The sequence below is a fragment of the Salvelinus sp. IW2-2015 genome, unplaced genomic scaffold, assembly GCF_002910315.2.
Source record: "Salvelinus sp. IW2-2015 unplaced genomic scaffold, ASM291031v2 Un_scaffold1127, whole genome shotgun sequence".
Lineage (NCBI taxonomy): Eukaryota > Metazoa > Chordata > Actinopteri > Salmoniformes > Salmonidae > Salvelinus > Salvelinus sp. IW2-2015.
This window is the reverse complement of record NW_019942741.1, coordinates 270,310-278,706: the sequence shown is the minus strand read 5'-3', so window position 1 is coordinate 278,706 and position 8,397 is coordinate 270,310. Positions and strand designations below refer to the sequence as shown.

General features: G+C 46.2%; 1 protein-coding gene and 1 long non-coding RNA gene across 2 annotated transcripts in view; one reads left to right on the top strand and one right to left on the bottom strand.

The window, feature by feature from the left end:
- LOC112069827 (semaphorin-3D-like) overlaps positions 1–8,397 on the top strand; it is a 151,742-nt gene that overhangs the window by 51,249 nt on the left and 92,096 nt on the right. The window lies entirely within an intron of this gene.
- Positions 4,607–8,397, bottom strand: part of LOC139024167 (uncharacterized) — a 4,776-nt gene continuing 985 nt past the window's right edge. The window contains exon 2 of the long non-coding RNA XR_011475458.1: positions 4,607–5,868. This is a non-coding gene — a long non-coding RNA (uncharacterized lncRNA). The remainder of the gene's footprint in view (positions 5,869–8,397) is intronic.

Sequence of the window (8,397 nt, the reverse complement as noted above, 5' to 3'; positions counted from 1 at the left end):
GACTGATAGTGAATAGAGACTGATAGTGAATAGGGACTGATAGTGAATAGAGACTGATACAGAATAGAGACTGATACAGAATAGGGACTGATAGTGAATAGAGACTGATAGTGAAGAGGGACTGATACAGAGTTATTTCTATAATGCCTCATTTAGTTTAGACAGAGTGGTGGTAACGTGTCATTGGGGAGGAAGGGCTAAGTGGGAGGGGTTTGATATGATACTGTAATAGAATCCATGCAGTAACGCCTGCAGTCCTCTGCACAGCCAGCAACAACCTTGTTTTTCCTAAATGCTGTCGCCATGGCGATCCCCAACACAAGTAATTAAACTCCCCTGTCTTTATTAGCAGGAGAGGACATGATCAACTTTATTTCACCCGATGGGGGAAATTATCTGGAAAATTGTGTTTTGTTTTTTAATGAAGTAAGTTATTATCCATGGCGTTGTTTGGTGTCTGTGTCTGTGTCTGTGTCTGTGTCTGTGTCTGTGTCTGTGTCTGTGTCTGTGTCTGTGTCTGTGTCTGTGGTTTGTGGTTTGTGATTTGTGGTTTGTGTTTGTGTTTGTGTTTGTGTTTGTATTTGTATTTATTGTGGATCCCCACTAGCTGCTGCCAAAGGGTCCAGCAGAATTAAGGCAGTTACACATTTTAAAAACATTACAATACATTCATAACAGATTTCATAACATATTAAGTGTGTGCCCTCAGGCCCCTACTCTACTACCACATAACTATAATGTGTGTGTGTGTATAGTGCGTAGCTGACGTGTATAGTGTTGAGTCATCCGCATACATAGACACACTGGCTTTACTCAAAGCCAGTGGCATGTCGTTAGTAAAGATTGAAAAAAGTAAGGGGCCTAAACAGCTGCCCTGGGGAACTCCTGATTCTACCTGGATTATGTTGGAGAGGCTTCCATTAAAGAAAATCCTCTGTGTTCTGTTAGACAGGTAACTCTTTATCCACATTATAGCAGTATCACGTTTAGGTAAGATCCAGATGCAGATAGTGTAAAAGTAACAAGACTTTATTACCAGCACAGGGGCAGGCAAGCAACAGGTCAAGACAGGCAGGGGTCAATAATCCAGAAAGAGTGTAAAGGGTCCAGAACGCCAGGCAGTCTCAGGGTCAGGGTAGGCAGGGGTCAATAATCCAGAACGCCAGGCAGTCTCAGGGTCAGGGTAGGCAGGGGTCAATAATCCAGAACGCCAGGCAGTCTCAGGGTCAGGGTAGGCAGNTCCAGAACGCCAGGCAGTCTCAGGGTCAGGGTAGGCAGGGGTCAATAATCCAGAACGCCAGGCAGTCTCAGGGTCAGGGTAGGCAGGGGTCAATAATCCAGAACGCCAGGCAGTCTCAGGGTCAGGGTAGGCAGAACAGTCAATACCGGGAAGGACTGGAAAACAGGAGCAAGAAACAGACAGGAGCAGGGAAACAAACGCTGGTAGGTTTTTACGAACAAAACAAACTGGCAACAGACAAACAGAGAACACAGGTATAAATACACTGGGGATAATGGGGAAGATGGGCGACACCTGGATGGGGGTGGAGACAAGCACAAAGACAGGTGAAACAGATCAGGGTGTGACAAGCAGGGGTTTGTAAAGCCATAACACAGACGTTTTTTTCCCAGCAACATACTATGATTGATAATATAAAGGCCTGAAATCTGAAATCTAACACAAACCAGAGGTGTTGTTGTTGTCTTGCTGTACAGCCAGGCTCTCTCCAGGTTTTATAGCCCAGATCCTCAGACAGACAGTAGCAGAATGGGGGGAGAACAGAAGAAACTACTGACCCATTGTTGTCGTGGAGGAAGGAAAGAGGGGATATGGTCTGTTCGGTACAACAGAGGATTTGTACTGTAGGGCCAGGAGATTTAGTAGGTTGCGTGTTTAAAAATAGGCATGTTCATATTAATATCTATGCATTCACAATCTATTACGTAGAGCAGGGCTCTTCAACTGGCGGCCCGTGTGCCAAATTTGGCCAATGATTGATTTTATTTGGCTCTCCCAAGTTTTAAAAAAAGCAAAACATTATTTTCACTGTAAAATCTCTAGGCAATCAGCTCAAAGTCATTTTTAACTTAGGAAATATGTTCCCGAAGTATTACGACGCATAAATAGATAAACATACAGCATATCGGATCCAAGTGTAATCGAGGTTTGAAATGATTGTCTAGTACTGTCACGCCCTGACCGTAGAGATCCTTTTTATGTCTCTATTTTGGTTGGTCAGGGCGTGAGTTTGGGTGGGCATTCTATGTCTGGTGTTCTATGTTGTCTATTTCTTTGTGTTTGGCCGTGTGTGGTTCTCAATCAGAGGCAGCTGTCTATCGTTGTCTCTGATTGAGAACCATATTTAGGTAGCCTGTTTTCCCACTTTGAGTTGTGGGTGATTATTTTCTGTTTAGTGTTTGTCGTCACCTTACAGAACTGTTCGTTTGTCGTGTTGTTGTTTTGTTAGAGTGTTCATATTTATTAAAATTACGTATTATGAATACTGACCACGCTGCACCTTGGTCCTCTTCTCCTTCCCCCGACGACAATCGCTACAAGTACTGTATCCGTTGGGCTTCTTGCGGTCACTAATCATCACTAATTATAATTATTTGTAATTATATTCCGGCCCCCTGACCATCTGCTCAAGATAAAAACGTCCCGCGGACGTAGAGACTTAAACTACGATCCTGAGTTTTCCTGGTCGTGTCATGCAGTCATTAAGATAGATAAATCATTATGTACTTTTTATGTACTTTTACTACACAATTTCATGTTCATCTGTCAAGATGTGTGGTATAATCTCTCCCTGGAGGGCTGTGTGCTTGTCGGGACGGTAAAGTATTAGTACGATACCTGCTAGGAAAACAAGTTTCTCCTTTCTCCTTTCCCTCTCTAATCAGTGACATCTGTGTGTCTGACAGGCCTGCTTTTCTCCTCTCCGTCTCTAATCAGTAACGTCGGTGTGTCTAAACAGTCTGCCTCTCTGTGCTGTCTGAACAGCCCACCTCTCTGTGTGTCTGACAGGCCCTTGCCCTCTCTGTGTGTCTGACAAACCTCCTCTCTGGTGTCGACAGGTGCTTGCCTCTCTGGGTGTGTGTCTAAACAGGTCTGACCGTCTCTGTGTGTCTGACAGCCTGCCTCTCTGTGTGTGCTGACAGACCTGCCTCTCTGTGTGTCTGACAGGCCGTGCCTCTTGTGTGTCTAACAGGTCTGCCTCTCTGTGTGTCTAACAGGTCTGCCTCTCTCCGTGTGTCTGACAGGCCTGCCTCTCTGTGTGTGCGACAGGTCTGCACTCTCTGTGTGTCTAACAGTCTTGCCTCTCTGTGTGTCTGACAGACCTGCTCTCTGGATCTTTGTGTCTGACAGACCTGCCTCTCTGTGTGTCTGAAAGGCCTGCCTCTCTGTGTGTCTGACAGACCTGCCTCTCTGTGTGTCTGACAGACCATTGCCTCTCTGTGTGTCTGACCAGTCTGCCTCTCTGTGTTCTGACAGACCTGCCTGCTCTGTGTGTCTACAGACCTGCCTCTCTTGATGTACTATAATTCTAGCCCCAGGGATGATGTGATGTTCTGTGTGTGTGGTTTGGCCTCCTGTTAGCAGTAGATAGTGGGAAAGCAGTCGGAGGGTCAGAGGGCTGGAGGATAACACTCTGTCAGTGTGTGTGTGTGTGTGTGTGTGTGTGATGTTGTGTCGTAGTGTGTGTGGTGTGTGGTGTGTGTGTGTGTGTGTGTGCTGTCTGTGTGTGTGTGTGTTGTGTGTGTGTGTGTGTGGTGTGTGTGTGTGTGTGATGAAGAGGAGTATACACCCTGTCAGCTCCCTCCTTCCCTCAGATGTGTGGTTAGGCTGGGTTCTGAGGTCCTCTCTGGGTTTGTCTGACATTCCAGATCTTAGGAGAGAGGAGAGAAGGGCTCTTTTTGGGGATGGGTAATGCTCTCTCCTGTGCGAGTTGTGTCAGAGAGGGAGGGAGGAGGGAGGGAGGGAGGGAGGGAGGGGTGGTCTGAGGGTTGATGCTCTCCCTGTGTGTGCAGAGGGAGGGAGGGAGAGAGGGAGAGGAGAGAGAGAGAGAGGGAGAGAGGGAGAGAGAGAGGGGGAGAGAGAGAGGAGAGGAGGAGAGAGAGAGAGAGAGAGAGAGAGAGAGGATGCGGAGAGAAGGGACAGAGAGAGAGAGAGAGAGAGAAGAAAAGAGGAGAGAGGAGAGGAGAGAGAGAAGGAGATGAGAGAACGAAGAGAGCAGAGAGAAGAGAGAAGATAGACGAAGAGAGAGGAGAGAGAGAGAGAGATAGGACCATATTAGAGACACATATTTCCCTCAGATTACACAGATTTATAAAGAATTCGAAAACAAATCCAATTTTGATAAACTCCCATATCTACTGGGTGAAATACCACAGTGTGCCATCACAGCAGCAACCAGTGAAGAACAAACACCATTGTAAATACAACCCATATTTATGTTTATTTATTTTCCCTTTTGTACTTTAACCATTCGTAAATCGTTACAACACTGTATGTAGACATAATATGACATTTGAAATGTCTTTATTCTTTTGGAACTTTTGTAAGTGTAATGTTTACTGTTCATTTTTGTTTATTTTTTGTTTATGTTTATTTTCTATTTCACTTGCTTTGGCAATGTTAACATATGATTCCCGTGCCAATAAAGCCCCTTGAGGTAAATTGAATTGAGACAGAGAGGATGGAGTGTAACGTTCGTCGTCGGAATGAGAAGGATCGTACCAAAGGGCTGCGTGGGAAGTGTTCATGATTATTTATTTCAACTGAACACTGAGACAAAATAACAAAATGTAACACGAAACAGTCCTGTCAGGTGCACAGAACACAAAACAGAAAACAACTACCCACAAAACACAGGTGGGAAAAAGCTGCCTAAGTATGATTCTCAATCAGAGACAACGATAGACAGCTGCCTCTGATTGAGAACCACACCCGGCCAAACAACAAAGAAATACAAAACATAGAAAATGAACATAGAATGCCCACCCCAACTCACACCCTGACCAAACCAAAATAGAGACATAAAAAGCTCTCCACGGACAGGGCGTGACATGGAGCATATATCCCAGAATGCCTGGTCAAGGGGCGTCTCCTCTGACACCAGATGATGAAACAATGTTTTATGTCCAAATGTCTTATTATATTATACCAAATGTCTTATTATATTATACCAAATGTCTTATTATATTATACCAAATGTCTCTGTTTCTGTTGGTCAGTGACACTGACATTAGGGAGAGGGAGGGAGGGGGGGTCATTTAAACTATGGTAAACTCATTTGAAGTTATAAAAGTCAAGCGAACGATTAAACAATTATCTTTGATCGCTGGCAGAGCATTTGGGGTGCGTGAGAAGAGGCGGTGGGGGGGAAAGAGAGGGAGTCGTCACAGGACACAACGCAGCATCAACGGTTAATGTGTTGTTGTAAAGCTGAAACCACTGAGAACAATAGAGTCATTTAGATCAACACCTGATGAAACATGTGACTGGAGCCAATCATAGCACAGCTGAGAAACTATAGAGAGAGAGACCTCATACAGAACTGACTACTTCCTGCTGCTGGCACCACATTGACGGTTCTGTTTTTTTAATCCTAATGAAGTAACATGAAGAATGTGTGTTTGACTGATGTACTGTAAGAGCCCGGGTACGTGCAGTCCAGCTTTGGCATATTGAGCACAGGCTATCGGAGGTTTATGTGTGTGTGTGTGTATGTTCGTGTGTGTGTGTGTGTGTGTGAGGTAGTGTGTGCTTGAGCAGAGGCTGTCGTAAGTTGCAGCTGTCAAAATAATAGGAGGAAGTGTGAAGTGCACACACATCAGCTCTGTGTTGTTGGTCAGAGACATCAGCTCTGTGTTGTTGGTTATTGGTAATATATTTACAGATGACTTCCATTAAGCAGTGGTGTAAAAGTTACTTAAGTAAAAATACTTTAAAAGTACTACTTAAGTTGTTTTTTGGGTATCTGCACTTTACTTTATTATTTAAACTTCTTATTTTTCCTCGTATATTTTCCCTGACCCCCAAAAGTATTCGTTACGTGTTTTATGCTTAGCAGGACAGAAAAAAGGTCCAATTCACACCACATATCAAGAGAACATCCTGGTCCATCCCTACTGCCTCTGATCTGGATGACTCACTAAACAGAGAACATCCCTGGTCCATACCCTACTGCCTTTGATCTGGATGACTCACTAAACAGAGAACATCCCTGGTCCATCCCTACTGCCTCTGATCTGGATGACTCACTAAACAGAGAACATCCCTGGTCCATCGCCTACTGCCTCTGATCTGGAGGATTCACTAAACAGAGAACATCCTGGTCTCCCTACTGCCTTCTGATCTGGAGGACTCACTAAACAGAGAACATTCCTGGTCCATCCCTACTGCCTCTGATTCTGGAGGACTCACTAAACAGAGAACATCCCTGGTCCATCCCTACTGCCTCTGATCTGGAGGATTCACTAAACAGAGAACATCCCCTGGTCGATCCCTACTGCCTCTGATTCTGGAGGACTCACTAAACAGAGAACATCCCTGGTCCATCCCTACTGCTCTGATCTGGAGGGACTCACTAAACAGAGAACATCCCTGGTCATCCCTACTGCCTCTGAATCTGGAGGACTCACTAAACAGAGACACATTCCCTGGTCATCCCTACTGCCTCTGATCTGGAGGATTCACTAAACAGAGAAACATCCCTGGTCATCCCTACTGCTCTGATCTGGAGGATTCACTAAACAGAGAACAATCCCTGGGTCATCCTTAACTGCCTCTGATCTGGAGGCTCACTAAACAGAGAACATCCCTGGTCATCCCTACTGCCTCTGATCTGGAGGATCACTAAACAGAGAAATCCCTGGTCATCCCTACTGCCTCTGATCTGGAGGATTCACTAAACAGAGACATCCCTGGTCATCCCTACTGCCTCTGGATCTGGAGGACTCACTAAACAGAGAACATCCCTGGTCCATCCCTACTGCCTCTGATTTGGAGACTCACTAAACAGAGAACACATCGCCTGGTCATCCCTACTGCCTCTGATCTGGAGGATTCACTAAAACAGAGAACATCCCTGGTCATGCCCTACTGCCTCTGATCTGGAGGACTCACTAAACAGAGAACATCCCTGGTCCATCCCTACTGCCTCTGATCTGGATGACTCACTAAACAGAGAACATCCCTGGTCCATCCCTACTGGCCTCTGATCTGGAGGACTCACTAAACAGAGAACATCAACTGGTCATCCCTACTGCCTCTGATCTGGAGGACTCACTAAACAGAGAAACATCCCTGGTCACCCTACTGCCTCTGATCTGGAGGATCACTAAACAGAGACACAATCGCCTGGTCATCCCTACTGCTCTGATCTGGAGGACTCACTAAACCAAATGCTTCGTTGGTAAATGATGTCTGAAGTGTTGGAGTGTCTGAGTGTTGAGTGTGGCCCTGGCTTTCCGTACTATTTCAAACAACTAGAAAAAAATAGTGCCCGTCTGGTTTGCTTAATTGTAAGGAATTTGAAATTATTTATACTGTGTACTTTTGATACTATAGTTGGTTTTAAGTATATTTAAAACCAAAATACTTTTAGACTTTTACTCAAGTAGTATTTTACTGGGTGACTTTCACTTTTACTTGAGTCGTTTTCTATTAAGGTACCTTTACTTTTACTCAAGTATGAACAATTTGGTAATTTCTAATGCATATAAGGGTTGTTGATATTACCGCAGACTGAGCCGTCACCCAGTTTGAGCCGTCACCGCCGACCCAGTTTGAGCGTCACCCAGTCTGAGCCGTCACCAGTCTGATCCGTCACTCCTGTCCTGATCCGTCACCAGTCTGAGCCGTCACCCAGACTGAGCCGTCACCCAGACTGAGCCGTCACCTCAGACTGAGCGTCACCCAGACTGAGCCGTCACCCCAGTCCTGATCGTCACCCAGTCTGAGCCGTCACCCAGTCTGAGCCGTCACCCGGTCTGAGCCGTCACCCGGTCTGATCCGTCACCAGTCTGATCCGTCACCCAGTCTGATCCGTCACCCAGTCTGAATCCGTCACCCAGTCTGAGCCGCACCGCTGTCTGATCCGTCACCCAGTTGAGCCGTCCACCGCAGACTGAGCCGTCACCCCAGACTGAGCCGTCACCCAGTCTGATTTCCGTCAACCCGGTCTGAGCCGTCACCCAGTCTGAGCCGTACACCCTGTCTGATCCGTCACCCAGTCTGAGCCGTCACCCAGCTGAGCGTCACCCCAGACTGAGCCGTCACCTCAAGTCTGATCCGTCACCGGTCGGTGTCTGAGCACGTCACCGTCAGATCTGATCGGTCCCCGCAGTCTGAGTCCGTCACCCAGACTGAGCCGTCACACCAGACTGAGC